General features: G+C 41.4%; 1 pseudogene; it reads left to right on the top strand.

Moving 5' to 3' along the window:
• The first annotated feature begins 6134 nt into the window (after positions 1-6134).
• On the top strand, positions 6135-6252 carry LOC126163596 (5S ribosomal RNA; annotated as a pseudogene).
• The last annotated feature ends 14608 nt before the right edge of the window (positions 6253-20860 follow it).

The raw sequence follows: 20860 nt of genomic DNA, 5'->3' as shown, positions 1-20860 counted from the left end.
CGTTTTGCTTTTGTTGATGTTCATCTTATGTCCTCCTTTCAAGACACTGTCCATTCAGTTCAACTGCTCTTCCAAGTCCTTTGCTGTCTCTGACAGAATTACAATGTCATCGGCAAACCTCAAAGTTTTTATTTCTTCTCCATGGATTTTAATACCTACTCCGAATTTTTCTTTTGTTTCCTTTACTGCTTGCTCAATATACAGATTGAATAACATTGGGGAGAGGCTACAACCCTGTCTTACTCCCTTCCCAACCAATGCTTCCCTTTCATGTCCCTCGACTCTTATAACTGCCATCTGGTTTCTGTACAAATTGTAAATAATCTTTCGCTCCCTGTATTTTACCCCTGCCACCTTCAGAATTTGAAACAGAGTATTCCAATCAACATTGTCAAAAGCTTTCTCTAAGTCTACAAATGCTAGAAACACGGGTTTGCCTTTCCTTAATCTTTCCTCTAAGATTAGTCGTAGGGTCAGTATTGCCTCACGTGTTCCAACATTTCTACGGAATCCAAACTGATCTTCCCAGTGATCAGTTTCTACCAGTTTTTCCATTCGTCTGTAAAGAATTCGCGTTAGTATTTTGCAGCTGTGACTTATTAAACTGATAGTTCGATAATTTTCACATCTGTCAACACCTGCTTTCTTTGGGATTGGAATTACTATAATCTTCTTGATGTCTGAGGGAATTTCGCAGTTTCATATCAGCGCACACTCCGCTGCAGAGAGAAAATCTCATTCTGGAGTCTCATACATCTTGCTCACCAGATGGTAGAGTTTTGTTAGGCCTGGCTCTCCCAAGGCTGTCAGTAGTTCTAATGGAATGTTGTCTACTCCCGGGGCCTTGTTTCGAATTAGGTCTTTCAGTGTCCTGTCAAACTCTTCACGCAGTATCATATCTCCCATTCCATCTTCATCTACATCCTCTTCCATTTACATAATATTGTCCTCAAGAACATCGCCCCTGTATAGACCCTCTATGTACTCCTTCCACCTTTCTGCTTTCCCTTCTTTGCTTAGAACTGGGTTTCCATCTGAGTTCTTGACATTCATGCAAGTGGTTCTCTTTTCTCCAAAGGTCTCTTTAATTTTCCTGTAGGCAGTATGTATCTTACCCCTCGTGAGATAAGCCTCTACATCCTTACATTTGTCCTCTAGCCATCCCTGATTAGCCATTTTGTACTTCCTCTCGATCTCATTTTTGAGACGTTAGTATTCCTTTTTGCCTGCTTCACTTACTGCATTTTTGTATTTTCTCCTTTCATCAATTAAATTCAGTATCTCTTCTGTTACCCAAGGATTTCTACTAGCCCTCGTCTTTTTTACCTACTTGGTCCTCTACTGCCTTCACTATTTCATTCCTCAAGGCTACCCATTCTTCTTCTACTGTATTCCTGTCAACTGTTCCCTTATGCTCACCCTGAAACTCTGTACAACCTCTGGTTCTTTCAGTTTATCCAGGTCCCATCTCCTTAAATTCCCACCTTTTGCAGTTTCTTCAGTTTTAATCTACAGGTCATAACCAATAGATTGTGGTCAGAGTCCACATCTGCTCCTGGAAATGTCTTACAATTTAAAATCTGGTTCCTAAATCTCTGTCTTACCATTATATAATCTATCTGAAATCTTTTAGTATCTCCAGGTCTCTTCCATGTATACAACCTTCTTTCACGATTCTTGAAGCAAGTGTTAGCTATGATTAAGTTATGCTCTGTGCAAAATTCTACCAGGCGGCTTCCTCTTTCATTTCTTAGCCCCAATCTATATTCACCTACTACGTTTCCTTCTCTTCCTTTTCCTACTGTCGAATTCCAGTCACCCATGACTATTAAATTTTCGTCTCCCTTCACTACCTGAATAATTTCTTTTATCTCATCATACATTTCATCAATTTCTTCATCATCTGCAGAGCTAGTTGGCATATAAAGTACTACTGTAGCAGGCGTGGGCTTCGTGTCTATCTTGTCCACAATAATGCGTTCACTATGCTGTTTGTAGTAGATTACCCGCACTCCTATTTTTTTATTCATTATTAAACCTACTCCTGCATTACCCTTATTTGATTTTGTATTTATAACCCTGTATTCACCTGACCAAAAGTGTTGTTCCTCCTGCCACCGAACTTCACTAATTCCCACTATATCTAACTTTAACCTATCCATTTCCCTTTTTAAATTTTCTAACCTACCTGCCCAATTAAGGGATCTGACATTCCATGCTCCGATCCGTAGAACGCCAGTTTTCTTTCTCTTGATAACGACGTCCCCGCCCGGAGATCCAAATGGGGGACTATTTTACGTCTGGAATATTTTACCCAAGAGGACGCCATCATCATTTAATCATACAGTAATGCTGCATGCCCTCCGGAAAAATTACGGCTGTAGTTTCCCCTTGCTTTCAGCCGTTCGCAGTACCACAACAGCAAGGCCGTTTTGGTTAGTGTTACAGGGCCAGATCAGTCAATCATCCAGACTGTTGCCCCTGCAACTACTGAAAAGGCTGCTGCCCCTCTTCAGGAACCACACGTTTGTCTGGCCTCTCAACAGATACCCCTCGTTGTGGTTGCACGTACGGTACAGCTATCTGTATCGTTGAGGCACGCAAGCCTCCCCACCAACGGCAAGGTCCATGGTTCATAGGGGGGGCGGAGGGGGGGAAGTGTATTATAAGTGGTATTAAAAAATTCTGTGCATCATCAGAAAGGCCAAAACCACGCACTATTCACAAAAATTGAAATTTCAAGAGAAAAACATGACAATTTGGGGAGGTATTAGACATTAAACAAATAAACTTGGTAATGCAAATGAGACTGAGCTACCAGATGGCAGTAGCAATGAGACAGATGACACGAAATTTAAATAATTGGATACTAAATTCAGTGAATTCTTCCTAACAGTGGTTGAAACTACAGGGACAAAATTACTGTAGCGCCTAGCACCGCTCGGCCACTCCGGCCGGCGAAACTTAGTATGAAGCTAGTATAAATACTGTTTTTTGTTACATGTTTCTATGCTCCTCACCTCAGACTAGTAAAGATGACTGGCGAAAAAAGTGTTTATTGTACAGAAACATGCAATAAGAATATAATGTAACATCGATAACGGAATATCTTGCAGAAACCTCCTCAGAGATCTACGGAGTCAAAGGATATGTTTGTGCCGCAGCCCTGATGCTGGCACCTCACTGTTCGCTTCTGGCACATCGCACGTTGCTATCCGCTGGGTCCCTTGTTAAATTTACGCTGCAGCGTCGCTGCTCACTAGGAATAATTATCCTGCAGCAGCTCATATAACAAGCAGACTGCTAGCATAGTCAAACGCGGCACTGCTGGAGTGACCTTGAACCAGCCAGTCATGGTTCATGTTCCAGGACATGGCGATGGTCAAGGTGTGAAACACAAATCAGCTTGATTTCATCGCCTGGCCACTTTCCGTAGCGAGCAGTGATGGTGCCGGTTAAATGAGCCGAGAAAACTCAGTTGGCGTGATTCATCATCGCTGTGATGTGTCGGCGAGCAGGGAGGTGGCAGCATAAACGAATCCTTACATTTACGTGCCAATACATACACAGTGGTGACAAAAGCCATGGGATACCTCCTAACATTGTGTCGGACCTCCTTTTGCTCGGCATAGCTCAACAACTCGACGTGGCGTGGACGCAACAAGTCATTGGAAGTCCCCTGCAGAAATACTGGGCCATGCAGTGTCTATAGTCATTCATAACTGCGAAGTGTCGCTGGTGCAGGTTTTGTGCGTGAACTGGCCTCTCGATAGTATCCCATAAATGTTTGATGGGATTCATGTCAGGCGATCGCAGTGGCCAAATCATTCACTCGAACTGTCCAGGACTTCCTTCAAACCAATCTGGAACAATTGTGGCCTGGTGACATGGAGCGTTGTCATCCACATAAATTCCATCGATGTTGGCTGCAAATGGTCTCCAAGTAACATAACTATTTCCAGTAAATGATCGGCTCACTTGGACCAGAGGACACAGTCCACACCATTATGGAGCCACTATCGGCTTGTACAACGCCATGTTGGCAATTTGGTTCCATGGCTTCATGGGGTCTGCGCCACACTCCAACCCTACCATCAGTTCTTACCGGCTGAAATCGGGACTGATCTGACCAGACCACTGTGTCCCAATCATCTAGAGTCCACTAATATGGTCACGAACCCAGGAGAGGTGGTGCAGGCGATGTCATGCTTTTAGCAAAGGTACTCACGTTGGTCATCTGTTGCCATAGATCATTAACGCCAAGTTTCGCCTCTCTGTCCTAACGCTTACTTTCGTCGTACGCCCAACATTGATTTCTGCTGGTATTTTACACAGTGTTGCCTGTCTGCTAGCTCTCATAACTCTACGCAAGCGCCGCTGGTCTCGGTCGTTAATCGAAGGCCGTCGGCCACTGCGTTGTCCATGGTGAGAGGTAGTGCTCTTGACATTGTGGATCTTGGAATACTGAATTTTCTAACGCTTTCCGATGAGATGTCCCACACGTCTAGCTCCAACTGCCATTCAGCGTTCAAAGTCTGTTAATTCCCGTCGTGCGGGCATAATCACGTCGCAGACATTTTCGCATAAATCGCCTAAGTACAAATGTGTATCCCCATGGAATTAAAGCACTGTAGTTCTAGCCACAGTCGGGCCAGTTAGGTCTGACCGAACGCCATTTCATCTTCAACTAATAGCATCATCGAGATGTAGTACCGGGCGGGGGTAGCGGGGTAGAGTCAGCACACTACACTCCTTGCCTTTCGCAGATTAGTAGACTTATTACTCGGTCAGGTAGATCCTCAGTTGGCATCACATGGCTGAGTGCAGACCGGCTACATAACCTAAATTACGAAGTTTGGAGACTTTCGAGGAGAAATAAAAAAGCAAATACAGAAGAATCTTCACCAAGGACTAGAAGAAACAGCAGAATGAAAGGGTGAAAAAACACTGGGCAGAAGAAAATGAAACACCACCGGAAATAAGAAGAAAATATGTGTATTACGAAGAATGAAGATTAAATTTTTTCCGACTAGAAATATAACTCCCCCGTATCCATCATATCTGTCGTTTCTAAATATTGTTAACCGTTTGTCCTTCGAGTGCACATTGTCAGTTTTTTTATTTATTAGCCTTCAATCGCACCCACGCAGCCAGTCCAAACATACAATATCTTAACACTGTAAAACAAACTGCAATTCCTTGGCGAATAATGCAGAAAACCAAACACACAACAAAGTAATACAGACGAAAATACATTAGCCCTGTAAGATAACACTCAAATTTCCAACCAACACACTAAACCCCCTCCCCCCCCTTCCCGCCTCTTCCACTACCCTCTCTCCCCACCCCTGCCAAACACATAAACACGACACGTACCCAAAAGTTACAGCTACAGTTCAAGTTTTTGTAACTCCATTTTGTGTAAATGGAAGGAGACTTTGGCTGGTCGATGACTTGAAGAAAAAAAAAATACCTACAGCTGTTGAATAATTGTGTTTAGCGAATAGTATCGGTGCCTCGTCGGCACCATCTTTACGCCCTTATGCGCGAAACTGGGTACTCATTCAGTCGTTTGCACTATTATAGCAACCACTGTATCAAAGTGCATTCTGTAGGCTTCTAAAAGCACCCCTTACACTTCTAACAAGTTATCGTTAGAGGTGCGAAGGGTCTTCATCGACTGAGACGTTTTTGAAGTCTACAGAACCCAACTGGACATTATGGTCCCAGACAACTGGATGAGTTACCTACGTTCGTCTATAGGAGGCTAAAGACGGTGCCGATGAGGGCACCGATACTGACGGCTAAATAAAATTATTCAATAGTGCTGTTGGTATTTGTTTTCTTCAATTCAGTTCCAACTTGTAAAACAGATTCCACTAGCAATTCGTAAATGTCTAAATTCTCCGTAAGCAAGAGGATTAAAACATAAGAAATATGATGATACATGCAGATCAACTTTGTAACCAGCCAGTTGGTCTCTCTACTGTATCGAGAGACGCTGAAGAAGGTGTGATTAATGTCCTGGAGCTCCCCACAGTCGCGATGTGGCAATGGTCGAGTCTATATACTTAAGTGGAAAAACTAATGGGATAACGTTATGCAGATATAAAGATGGTAGCAGTATCGCGTAGGCCAACGGCCTTGCAGCAGTGGTGACACCGGTTCCCGTCAGATCACCGAAGTTAAGCGCTGTCAGGCTGGGCTAGCACGTGGATGGGTGACCTTCCGGTCTGCCGAGCGCTGTTGGCAAGCGGGGTGCGCTCAACCCTTGTGAGGCAAACTGAGGAGCTAGGTGAATGAGAAGTAGCGGCTCCGGTCTCGGAAACTGACATACGGCCGGGAGAGAGGTGTGCTGACCACATGCCCCTCCATAGCCGCATCCAGTGACGCCTGTGGGCTCACGATGACACGGCGGACGGTCGGTACCTTTGGGCCTTCATGGCCTGTTCGGGAGGAGAGAGGGGGAGAGTATCGCGTAGACAAGGTACAAAAGAGTATTGCACTGGCAGAGCTGTCGTTGTACTCAGATGATGCATGTGAAAAAATTTCGGACGTGATTATAGTCGCAAGACGCGAATTAAGAGACTTTGAACGCAGCATGGTAGTTGAAGCTAGACGCATGGAACATTGCATTTCGGAATTACTTGGATTGGAGACCATTTGCAGCCATCCATAGACTTAATGTTCCCAAACAGCGATAGAATTTTTGTGGATGACAATGCGCCACGTCAGACCATTCTGGACAATTTGAAGGAATGACTTGGCCACCCAGTTCGCCTGACATGAATTCCGTCTAACATCTATGGGATATAATCGAGAGGTCAGTCGTGCACAAAGTCCTTCATTGGCAACACCTCCGCAATTACGGACGGCTATAGAGGCAGCATGGCTCAATATTTCTGCAGGGGTCTTCCAAACGCTTGTTGAGACCATGTCACGTCGAGTTGCTGCACAATACCGGACAAAAGGAGGTCCAACATGATATTAGGAGGTATACCATGACTTTCCATCATCTCAGTCTAAAGGTGACTGAATTTCAAATTAGTGCCGGCCGCGGTGGTCTAGCGGTTCTAGGCGCTCAGTCCGGAACCGCGCGACTGCTACGGTCGCAGGTTCGAATCCTGCATCGGGCATGGATGTGTGTGATGTCCTTAGGTTAGTTAGGTTTAAGTAGTTCTAAGTTCTAGGGGACTGATGACCACAGCTGTTAAGTCCCATAGTGCTCAGAGCCATTTTTTCAAATTAGTAATGATAAACAGGTTTTAGAAATGACTGCTGTACTGGCAGGCGATTTGCACACACTAGCAATCAAGCTGCCCCATTTGTACATAATGGTGCTGGCGTTCCGCTGTACACTAGTAACAGGCTCAAGCTGTCCTCCTCATGCCCAAGTTTCTGCAACCACATGGTCACGTATATTCAACCAGCTACCAAAGAATTGTATGCCTGAAGGAGCTTTGAATGCATACAGTCACATACGTACGACCAGTTAAGTGGTTTCAGTGGTAATGAACTAGAAAAATTCTACTGTTCAATCAACTTAAAGCGAGCTTCCTCAGTCTCAGAGAGTCCTGTTGATTGGATGAGGCAACTCCCCTGGGCGCTGACTTTCGCGACTTCTGAAGGATTTGTCACTGCTGAAGGTAGCTCCCCATCGCCCTTGGCCAAGGGACAACGGTCAGGCAGATCGGTCTACACTCTCTGTAAGCAGGGCACCACTATAGCGACCCGGGGAGATGCTTTTCGGGAAATTTTAGGTTGGCGGCAGGACCTATACCTCCCGAAGCCAGGTAGGTTAGCGGGTAACAGGACCCACGTCTCCCGAACTATCTTAATGACTTGCAGGTTACAGCCCCGAGACCTCCTAGCAGTATGTGGGCTCATGTCTCAGTCTACGGCAGATCTGTTTAGAGAGAACATGTCCTCTGACGCGCTTACAATTTCAGTAAGCAGAATGAGAGGGAAAATATTACTGAGGGTTAACACCTTCTCGTTTCAAAAACTGTTGAAAAGTGGTGTTGCTCGATGGACGTGCAACATGATTGTTTCTGTTGAGCAGATGGATGTTGTGGGGATTCAAGAAGACCACAATCTCGCTGAAATACCTTGCGACAAAATTCAGAGGCAAAAAATAATTTGTAATCTGAAGAGAAAGGCCACAGAAGATATTTGTGAAACCAACAAAGGTAATTTACAAACAGTTAAAATGAAAAAATACGCCAGAAATAACAATCAGAGATGTTGACAGCTTTCGTAAATCTATTTATAAAGCTAAGCGGAAAATTCTGCTGAAATTGCCGACGAATGTTGAAGACATTCATGTATTATCAACACGCTAAATGAGGAAACTACGAAGGGACAAATTCTTTTGTTAGAAAATAAGCCGAGAAAAAGGTTGTAATATTTTGTGAATCTGTAGACTAAACGACAAGAAAACTTCGTCGTTATCAGTATGTTTTTCAAACAGTAGTCGATAAATGTAATGTCTAGTTCTGAAATTTCCACATCAATGATGTTTTCAGACTTTGAAGACAGCGTAGTGAAAGCTGGAAGTGAAATGGACTGATATAGGAATCCCAGGATGCAAATTTCTTTTAAACCAGAGCTGGTGGCAAGAAAATACAAACACTGGGACTTGCACATGACAGTTACTCGAAATTGGAAGGTTTCTGTCTTATTTATTTGGTTTGCCTATGGTGGATCCTGGTATAATTGGTAACTTGTTGAGAATTTCATGTCAGTGACGCCTCCATCAGAAAAATTGCAAACGTTTTGTGATTACTTAGTGGAAATTTATTTAGAAGAAAACGAACTCTTTCCTCCATTTTTGTGAGTAGAAATTAAGCTGTCATAGATAATAACCAATGCTTGTTCAAGTTATATTCCTGCAGTCCAGACATTTATAGCTTTTTCGAAGTGATGAGGCAAATTCAGCTCTATCCTAAAACCGCAATAAATTAATAAAGAGCAGATAAAAAAACAATAATCCAGACTTGAAATTAATGGTACGGCAACTGGCAAATTTTAAAACCGGAAAGAAAGTGATTTCAGATGTACAGTCATGCTCAAAAGTATCTGAACGACCTGAATTGCATTTAGCCTGATTCGCATGCAACCCACATAACGCAGCTGTCTAGCAGGTCCTCTAATCGCTCCTTGGTACAGTCGTTTGACTATTGAAAATGGTTCCAACAAGTCACCACTAGAAAACACTGCTCTGTATCGCAATAACTCTAGATGTAAAGTAATACTACGATACTACAAATATCAGGGAACACCTTATCACAGACAAGACTGTCCTTACGGCTTGTAAGCTCATATTTATTACAATAAATGACATACCTGAAATGTTACCACTCTCATTATTACGTCAGATAGGTAATGCACGTAGTAAGTTCGTCGTATTCATGATTTCCTCTTCAAAGTAACATACCGTACTTATTATTTAACACAAAATGACATTAAAAATTTAAGTTATTCGCGAGCAGCTAGTTGAGAATATATATGAACTTCAAATGATACGACGAACCGTCTCGTTCTGCATATGGATTCAAACCCAGGTCATGCAGACTAAGCAAAGATTTCGTGACTGACGGAAACTAACAGTCATTCCTGATTAGGCATACAGAGAGTGATATACCTCGATTTTAGACAGTATCAATTAGCAAATACCAACTTTAAATTACATAACGCAAACATTTTTAACGGCCCCGAATTCCTACCCAGCTCCTATTGTCCCTGTTAACGAACTACGAGAGATGTTAAATATTGCTTCTTAACAAGTAACTTATTTGAAATGCCGTGAGGTAAACCTTTGTGTTGGACAGGGATTCGAACCCAGAACCTAATCGGATAGATATCGAAGCACAATCAACTGTGACATATCGCATTTTCTCGGCAGTAGCTAGATGTTTTAAATGAAACGACGAGACGAAACATTAATTTTTTCCTTCCCAGGACTCCAACCCGTCACCTATCGCTGTTATATTCTCGAGAAAACGAACGTTAAGTATGGGTTTGTTACACCAGCAGCGACATGTGAGCGTGTTTGAACTAGAAATAATATGACGAAGAGTTCAGTGCTGACCGGGAATAGAGCCCCACACATATCGTTGTTGACTACACGCAAAGAGACGTCAGCTACCGAATTTTTCTCCACCAGCAGCTCGGAATAACATTTTGAACCTACAGTGATCTCGCAAATAGTTCTGTGTCTCACTGGAAGTCAAAAACGTCAAATATCGTTAGTATTGACAACGAATGAAAATACATTAAAAATCGAAATTATTATCCACCAGCAGATAGGTGTTCTCATGCTAGATCTTGATAATACATAATGAAATCTTTAGTGCCGTTCCAGGATTCGAACCCATTCACGCGCAATATGTGGAGATGTTGAGGAATCTGCAGTTTTGAACAAACAACAAATTGTAGCCGAGCTGTATTGCAACGAAGGGAACAAATTCTGCGTTAAGGGCGGTCTGAGTTGCATTCCCAGTTCAGAACCAATTTTATCGACATACAGAAGCTCAGATAAAAGATGGGATAAGTGTCCTGTGAGCCTACATAGCGTTTGTTCCGTCACTAGAAATAAATGACTAGTATAAGAAAGGTTACTGGCGATAGAGTTTCTACATGTCGGCACTCTAGACTTTCTTGTAGCTCAACCTTACGTCTATTTGGTAGAGAAGGAATATCATTTTTAATGTGAATTTCAGACCACAATGCCATTCTGACACACAGGCTCCCTGTATCAATTTGCAACATGTTCAGTAAATTCATTTACTTGGTTGACCAAATCACCATGAACTAGCTGCCTCGGCTACCCAGTGGATACATTCAACTTTATTTTGTAATCACCAAAATAAAATCACGGAAATGCTACCAACACAGAACCGCCAACAGTGTAGAATGCAGAAATTTAAATAGGAAGTGTTCCTTTCCACTTGAGCTACTCTATTGCGCTATCTGTTTGTTGAAAACTTCGTGCAGTGCAAAAGAAAAGGTTTAACTGTTTGTCTCTCATAAGTTTTGACCTGGCCATATGCATTATCCCACAGTGCTGTGGAATGCAGAAGTTCTGAAGGACTTGTTCTTCAGGAGCTGTTACAGATTTCTCTCGCCTAGTAGCGTAATGGTAAGTATCGCGCACGGTAGGTAACATGTCGCTAGTTCGAGTATATTCACTGCCATATTTTTTAAAACGCAATTCTGCTGTCTGCTAAAGTTATCAATCTAATGGAACTTGTAACATAATTCCCTTCACTTCTCAACCAAAAATAGTCGTATGTGGAAAGAGGGCTAACTTCTGCGACATTTTGTTCATTTCAGGTTTAATAGACAGCCAGACAGTAGATGCATCTCGAAACTTTTGTATGATGCATGGGTAGAGCGCATTGTGCCAAAATACGTCGGAAAAGTATTTTCTACATTAGCTATCGTCTGGTAGTAGCATTTTCTTCTTCTTCAAACCTTGTTTGAGAGCTTTAACTCAGAAGAAGTTTTGTACGTGCTTGGAACCAATAAACCGCATGTGCATTTTCAGACTGTTATGATAACATCAAAGAATTCGATATATCCTTGTTGATTAATTTCTCTTTCATGTTTACTATTGTTTTAACAACATTAAAAGAGATGTTACGAAAATTGTGAACTGTATTATAAAAAACGAAATAAAACTACCCACAATAACCTTACGACGAATGTCTGTTTTAATAAAACTGAGTATCTGTACACAAGCGTGCCTCTATCGACACGTATTGGTAAAATGCTACTCACTTAGATTTTGATTGGATTTGTGTTTAATTGGTATGCTGTGTGAGATGTATCCAAATGTGGCATTTCATAAATAAAGTTATGTATTCCTAGAAACCCAAAATTTGCTTGTCAGCAGCGGAAAGAGGCGTTACCTGTTGTGCAGCAATGTAAGTTTTTCACCATTGCACTATGAGCCGAAAGTATTTTCTTGCTGTTTCCTTATCGATGTTTGATCTGACTGTTTGTAGCTCTTTCATGGAAGGGATAAAAACGCTACACTCAGTGAGACTGGAACTGTGAACCACAATAGACGCTGCTCCACAGGTCAGCACGTTACCACAGAGGTGGCGAAGAATTATGTGTCTTAGCTTCCTCTTACGAGACCAATAGTGGCTAGAACTCGTAAACCGCTATTTGAAGAACGAGTTTAGTTGCGATTTCCACGTGCAACGACTTTCCTGGGCTGAAAACCGTAAATTTAAAATCTTTTGTTACACCTCAAGCGATAACAACTCAGATTATTCAATGGAAATGACATCTAAAATCAAGTGAACTTTGAGTCTTAATTCCGTGCACACCAGGAAGTAACTCGTCGACACAGAGTTGCCAAACATACATTGCCTTGTTGCCAAATCTCAGTTACAATACCAGCAGGAAGAAGATGAACAGATGCGATCTTACAGCGGGCTGGGAAGTGAGCATAGCTGGTGTCTCCAAGTCGCGGCTGCTATGGCCTGGAATACGTAATGCGTCTGATTCGCATTTCTGTAACTAGGTTTAGGGACTGGAGCGTAGTTACTAATAATACTCAGAACTGACTGCAAACTAAGCATCATAAATCAGTAACTCTCATAGTTGTTTTTATATTTCTTTCGTAAGTGTACTCAAAACTAAGAAACTCATTCACATACGTTTTCATGCCTCGCCGATAGTCGAGCACAACAAACAAGTAAGAATAAAAAAAGAATGTGTGTGTGTGTGTGTGTGTGTGACAGAGAGAGAAAGAGATAAAAATCAAAAAGAATGAGAGAGAGAGAGAGTAAAAAATTGTAAAGAAATTGTATCGTGGTATGTAAAGAAAACTTCCATTAAAATGACACGTTCCACATCATTACGAAACATCGTGTTCATGATCTATGAAACAAGAATTAATCTAATGTAATCTAATCTAATCATATCATATTGATGACTAGCCATGAAGAGTTATGAATTACCGAACTTTTTGGCAATACCAGTAACCAAATGTAAAATTGAAAATAAAAGACAATTTTTGTAATAAACCAGGACTTCTGTCAAGACCCTTTCGTCCCTGTTAACTAACCACGAAAGACGTCTGATATACCTCTGTTCTGATGTAACAAAGTGTGCATGCATTTAAAGATGAAGTGCATGATGTAAAGTTCTGTGACAGAGATACGAACCCATCATGGTTCCTTTCCTGTCTACGGAATCCTTTTCAGGTTAATATCAAACATTAGCAATTACTCGTAGATTACATTAAAACTAAAGTAATTGGCGAAGACGTTACTTGACAACAAAAACGCGCTGCCTTTATTCATTTACTTGCGCCTAGAAGTGGCTATGGAGTACTGCCAAACCAAAAGGCAAGAGATCTTACTGCCTTCCGATATACGTCGCTGCCATTCTTCCGTATGATTTGGTTGACATGACCTGTTTCAGGTTGTGTATGACAGACAATGTTTTAGAAAATCAATTGTTTTCCTTTGCAATAAACAGAAAGATGTTCATTCTAAGTATCCAAGTACAAAATTTTCGCAATATTAGTTCAAATTTAATATTCGCTTCTATAATGTAGGAAAGTATTTCACAGTTGCAAAACTCGCATCCGACTCATTGACCTTACACTTAGTCGCTGACCATAAATTCTAGCTCAGAGTGGCACCAGATTAAGTAACCTAATATAGCGAAGACTGTTTGCCAGTGCTCTTTCTCACTGGAAAATACGCACTTCACTCATTGTTCTCCATAAGTACACTGTAACAGTAATTTCTGTGTGTATGCAATGCATACAGATTAGAATTTAGTGGTGTTCTCTCTTCCACTTCTGTAGACAATATGCCTCACCTAAACGGGCCCTTTGTCATTACAGGCCCTGGGCAGTAATGTTCTTATACTGACAACCTGACTGTTCGTTTTACCTGATTTTCAAATCATTTAAATAAAACAACATGACCTTCCAGTGGGAGACATTTCGTCCTCTTTTTCCTTCTGTGAAATTTATCAGTAAGCTTTTTGCCTTCCAACCAGCGAAATGCGACAGAGTACAGCCGGTGAACGATTCACTAACCACGATTAGTGCCGTTAAGACGACTTCTTTAACCATGTCGTAGCTAAAGGAATTTAGTTTCTTCTTAAATCGTCTCAATCAGCAATGTTTACAGACATCTCAAATAGGAAAAAGCTCATTATCCAGGTACGAAGGTTGTAAAAAAAACTTCCCACAGTTTGTATCAGGTTGATCTTTTCGTCTGATAGCACTGCGTAAGTATTTCGTCTATGAGGTATCACAAGTAGTGTTCCTGTAGCTGTGGGAATCATTGGTTGAAAACGTGTTTAACACCAATGTGTACAGTACTGCTAAATATTCTAAATGATTATCAACCTAAGTCTGAGTACATCCGCAAACTGAAGCGAATTTATAATATCGAAGCTAGACTGTGTATCCTTGTCTTCCTTGAGTGGGCACTGGAAGGCGTTTACACACACGTATACAATACTATGAGTAGTTCGAACGCTATAGTTAACGTTGCTCTCATAAACTACGTTTGTTTTTTAATTCTTCTGGGTCCTCAGCGTGCAATATGTGTTGTAGATACAGTCTTAGAGCAAAAAATTGAGCGCCGAGTCGTTCACGTAAGGTGGGCAAAACAGTGATGCTCCTCTCAGAATCGTTTGTCCGGCAATATGCTCGATCTGACAACATTGTAGACTGTGGCACTTCCCAGAGGAAGTTTTGACTTCAGTCTTAGTACTTTATTCTTGACTACAGCCGTAGTCTTGAGGTAAAACGCGAGACTAGCTAATACGATTTCTGGTAACTAAAAGCACACGTCGACAAAGTTTTTATCGCCCCTTTCCTCCCGGTGCTGAAGCTATGAGTGTAATCCAAGCGAATCTACAATAGATTTCGCTTTCTGTCACACTGCTAATAACAGTTTGGTCCAACAATGTCTTAGCAAAAGATTTCTTTGCCGACCATTTGCCTCTGAACACCGCATGCGTCTGAATTCTCTGGGACCCGTTTGCTGCCTACCGGCGGGGGCTGAGACACTGCATTGTCTCGCCTTCTGCCGACAACGTCTGCTCCACTCCGCACTCTCAACCATGTAAAGTGCTTTAATGTTGTTGAGTGGTGACCCATAAAATCTGTCTACGATTTGTTCAAATGGCTCTGAGCACTATGGGACTTAACATCTGTGGTCATCAGTCCCCTAGAACTTAGAACTACTTAAACCTAACTAACCCAAGGACATCAGACACATCCGTGCCCAAGGCAGGATTCGAACCTGAGACTGTAGCGGTCACGCGGTTCCAGACTGAAGAGCCTACGATTTGTGTTTCATTCTTGATAGCAAAGGAGGCACGAAACCGTTCTTATTTGATGATTATTTTATTACACTATAATGCAATACATCAATGTGGCACAGAATTAATTTCATTGTTTCTGATCCAGCGTACTACAATTAAAGCGCCACAATCTGCTCTTTTACCTTTCAAGGGAGGTTCCTCAAATAATTTATTATTGTCATGGATTCATATGTGTTAGTTAAGGCACAGAGAGTAAATACAATGAAATGTGTTTGATTTCTTTCTACAATAAGAGATAGTCTTCTGCAAAATATCAGGTGTTATCAAAGAGAAACATTTTTCTCTTTAGAATGAGATTTTCACTCTGCAGCGGAGTGTGCGCTGATATGAAACTTCCTGGCAAATTAAAACTGTGTGCCAGAACGAGACTAGAACGCGGGACGTTTTAATAGAAAAAAATATATATATTTAAAAAATATTTATTATGCCCCCTCCCCCTATGAACCATGGACCTTGCCGTTGGTGGGGAGGCTTGCGTGCCTCAGCGATACAGATGGCCGTACCATAGGTGCAACCACAATGGAGGGGTATCTGTTGAGAGGCCAGACAAACATGTGGTTCCTGAAGAGGGGCAGCAGCCTTTTCAGTAGTTGCAGGGGCAACAGTCTGGATGATTGACTGATCTGGCCTTGTAACAATAACCAAATCGGCCTTGCTGTGCTGGTACTGTGAACGGCTGAAAGCAAGGGGAAACTACGGCCGTAATTTTTCCCGAGGGCATGCAGCTTTACTGTATGATTAAATGATGATGGCGTCCTCTTGGGTAAAATATTCCGGAGGTAAAATAGTCCCCCATTCGGATCTCCGGGCGGGGACTACTCAAGAGGATGTCGTTATCAAGAGAAAGAAAACTGGCGTCCTACGGATCGGAGCGTGGAATGTCAGATCCCTTAATTGGGCAGGTAGGTTAGAAAATTTAATAAGGGAAATGGATAGGTTAAAGTTAGATATAGTGGGAATTAGTGAAGTTCGGTGGCAGGAGGAGCAAGACTTCTGGTCAGGTGACTACAGGGTTATAAACACAAAGTCAAATAGGGGCAATGCAGGAGTAGGTTTAATAATGAATAAGAAAATAGGAATGCGGGTAAGCTACTACAAACAGCATAGTGAACGCATTATTGTGGCCAAGATAGATACGAAGCCCACACCTACTACAGTAGTACAAGTTTATATGCCAACTAGCTCTGCAGATGACAAAGAAATTGAAGAAATGTATGATGATATAGAAGAAATTATTCAAATAGTGAAGGGAGACGAAAATTTAATAGTCATGGGTGACTGGAATTCGAGTGTAGGAAAAGGGAGAGAAGGAAACGTAGTAGGCGAATATGGATTGGGGGTAAGAAATGAAAGAGGAAGCCGGCTGGTGGAATTTTGCACAGAGCACAACTTAATCATAGCTAACACTTGGTTTAAGAATCATGATAGATGGTTGTATACATGGAAGAACCCTGGAGATACTAAAAGGTATCAGATAGATTATATAATGGCAAGACAGAGATTTAGGAACCAGGTTTTAAATTGTAAGACATTTCCAGGGGCAGATGTGGACTCTGACCACAATCTATTGGTTATGACCTGTAGGTTAAAACTGAAGAAACTGCAAAAAGGTGGGAATTTAAGGAGATGGGACCTGGATAAACTGAAAGAACCAGAGGTTGTACAGAGTTTTAGGGAGAGCATAAGGGAACAATTGACAGGAATGGGGGAAAGAAATACAGTAGAAGAAGAATGGGTAGCTCTGAGGGATGAAGTAGTGAAGGCAGCAGAAGATCAAGTAGGTAAAAAGACGAGGGCTAGTAGAAATCCTTGGGTAACAGAAGAAATATTGAATTTAATTGATGAAAGGAGAAAATATAAAAATGCAGTTAATGAAGCAGGCAAAAAGGAATACAAACGTCTCAAAAATGAGATAGACAGGAAGTGCAAAATGGCTAAGCAGGGATGGCTAGAGGACAAATGTAAGGATGTAGACGCTTATCTCACTAGGGGTAAGATAGATACTGCCTACAGGAAAATTAAAGAGACCTTTGGAGATAAGAGAACCACTTGTATGAACATCAAGAGCTCAGATGGAAACCCAGTTCTAAGCAAAGAAGGGAAAGCAGAAAGGTGGAAGGGGTATTTAGAGGGTCTATACAAGGGCGATGTACTTGATGACGATATTATGGAAATGGAGGAGGATGTAGATGAAGACGAAATGGGAGATACGATACTACGTGAAGAGTTTGACAGAGCACTGAAAGACCTGAGTCGAAACAAGGCCCCCGGAGTAGACAACATTCCATTAGAACTACTGACGGCCTTGGGAGAGCCAGTCCTGACAATACTCTACCATCTGGTGAGCAAGATGTATGAAACAGGCGAAATACCCTCAGACTTCAAGAAGCATATAATAATTCCAATCCCAAAGAAAGCAGGTGTTGACAGATGTGAAAATTACCGAACTATCAGTTTAATAAGTCACAGCTGCAAAATACTAACACGAATTCTTTGCAGACGAATGGAAAAACTAGTAGAAGCCGACCTCGGGGAAGATCAGTTTGGATTCCGTAGAAATACTGGAACACATGAGGCAATACTGACCTTACGACTTATCTTAGAAGAGAGATTAAGGAAAGGCAAACCTACGTTTCTAGCATTTGTAGACTTAGAGAAAGCTTTTGACAATGTTGACTGGAATACTCTCTTTCAAATTCTAAAGGTGGCAGGGGTAAAATGCAGGGAGCGAAAGGCTATTTACAATTTGTACAGAAACCAGATGGCAGTTATAAGAGTCGAGGGACATGAAAGGGAAGCAGTGGTTGGGAAGGGAGTAAGACAAGGTTGTAGCCTCTCCCCGATGTTATTCAATCTGTATATTGAGCAATCAGTGAAGGAAACAAAAGAAAAATTCGGAGTAGGTATTAAAATCCATGGAGAAGAAATAAAAACTTTGAGGTTCGCCGATGACAGTGTAATTCTGTCAGAGACAGCAAAGGACTTGGAAGAGCAGTTGAACGGAATGGATGGTGTCTTGAAGGGAGGATATAAGATGAACATCAACAAAAGCAAAACGAGGATAATGGAATGTAGTCGAATTAAGTCGGGTGATGTTGACGGTATTAGATTAGGAACTGAGACACTTAAGGTAGTAAAGGAGTTTTGCTATTTGGGGAGCAAAATAACTGATGATGGTCGAAGTAGAGAGGATATCAAATGTAGACTGGAAATGGCAAAGAAAGCGTTTCTGAAGAAGAGAAATTTGTTAACATCGAGTATAGATTTAAGTGTCAGGAAGTCATTTCTGAAAGTATTTGTATGGAGTGTAGCCATGTATGGAAGTGAAACATGGACGGTAAATAGTTTTGACAAGAAGAGAATAGAAGCTTTCGAAATGTGGTGCTACAGAAGAATGCTGAAGATTAGATGGGTAGATCACATAACTAATGAGGAAGTATTGAATAGGATTGGGGAGAAGAGAGGTTTGTGGCACAACTTGACCAGAAGAAGGGATCGGTTGGTAGGACACGTTCTGAGGCATCAAGGGATCACCCATTTAGTATTGGAGGGCAGCATGGAGGGTAAAAATCGTAGGGGGAGACCAAGAGATGAATACACTAAGCAGATTCAGAAGGATGTAGGTTGCAGTAGCTACTGGGAGATGAAGAAGCTTGCACAGGATAGAGTAGCATGGAGAGCTGCATCGAACCAGTCTCAGGACTGAAGACCACAACAACAACATTTATTATGTAAAATGAATGAATGAAAATGGGGAAGGAAATGGCTTTAAATATTTTTGTTATTTACTCTTTCAGTTGGAACTTTGTTGTAGAACCCCTTTTTTATGTGTGGTAATAAAAATTCATTTAGACAGAATTAAGCAGATTTAAAATTACGTGAACTTTAGCAACCCTCTCATGCTAATTAATTCAAACTAACTGATTCATTTATGACTTCGAAAATTATTTAAATTAAATTTTTTACGTATTTCGGCCTTGGCACACATTTTCTAAATGCAGTGGGTTTTTAAATATTTACTGAATTCATTCCCGGCGTTAGCTATGGAACACAAGAGTGTCTCTGTTAGTATAAAATGGTTAAATATTGCCAGGCCGACCTGAACGTTTAATTATCATTGACAAAACGCACTTCACTATTCGTTTATTTGCTTTAGAAATTGAAAGAACCAACAGATTAACAACTTCAACGTTAATTATCCGCCTATGAATGCACAAATGTAAAACCAGTAATAAATTCAGTCAGCCTCAGGATCACTGCAAAAGAAAAATATTTCGTAATTCACTGCTAATTTTACCTGCTCCAGATTTACGGGTTTGGTTAATTTTATAGCGGAACAATTTTTTAAATGTGCCGCCGCTGCAAATAGTTCGGTCGCGGCACAGCCCAGCAACACCAACGATAATCGCTAAAAGTGCTGGAAATTCTTTAAAGAACTGTTATAGATGACATGGGCAAGCTAATTTACATCAGTAATACACAATTTTGATAAATTATAATGTATTTGGACCACAACAATAATTAAAATTACACACCTTTATAATTTCTCCTCTAATGGCGGCTAAAGACAGATACAGACAAAAGAAGTCTACTCATGCATATAATGCTACGTCACAGGTTCCTCTCTCTCTCAGCTCTCGAGGAAGACGACAAAGAATGCACATTATGTAGTGCTATTTATACTGTTGCTGACAACATTATTTTCCTCTGTGGCTATATTTTACATTTTTTCATCGTAGATATTAACATATTTCTTAATTACATTATGAGTATAGAAATATTACAATCATAAATACATCGAGAATATTATTACAGAAAATATTACAATAATAACCAACGTCCTTTATACAAAATTAAATAATAATTTTTGTTAAACAATTACAGTACATACGAATTGCTTCATAGCGGCGTACATAGTACAATTAAACGTCATTTCAGTTTATTAACAGAGTGTGTGCTGCCAGGGAACGTTACAATGTTTGCCTTTCACGGGCAAGTGCTCTACCATCTAAGCTACCCAAACAGGACTCACGACCATTCCTCACCGCTTCAATTCTACCAGTACCTTGTCTCCTACCTTCCAAACTTCACAGAAGCTCTTCTGCGAACCTTGCAGAACTACCACTCCTGGAAGATAGGATATTGCAGAGACATGGCTTAGCCACAGCCTGGGGGATGTTTCCTTTCCTCCAGGAATGGTAGTTCTGCAAGGTTCGCAGAAGAGCATCTGTGAAGTTTGGAAGGTAGGAGACGAGGTACTGGGAGAAATGAAGCTGCGAGGACGGGACCTGAGTGGTGCTTGGGTAGCTCAAATGGTAGAGCACTTGCCTGCGAAAGGCAAAGTTCCTTAGTTCGAGACTCGGTCTGGCACAAAGTTTTAATTTGCCAGGAAGTTTCATTTTTCCCTTTAGTTTCAAATTTTACTTTGCTGTCTGTCAGACATGTTACATCAGACATGTTACATTTGGTAAGTGATCAAAATTTTGGTTGC

The sequence above is a fragment of the Schistocerca cancellata genome, chromosome 2 (assembly GCF_023864275.1).
Source record: "Schistocerca cancellata isolate TAMUIC-IGC-003103 chromosome 2, iqSchCanc2.1, whole genome shotgun sequence".
In the NCBI taxonomy this organism is placed as follows: Eukaryota; Metazoa; Arthropoda; class Insecta; order Orthoptera; family Acrididae; genus Schistocerca; species Schistocerca cancellata.
The sequence above is the reverse complement of the archived record's forward strand: the minus strand, read 5'-3'. Positions and strand labels throughout refer to the sequence as shown.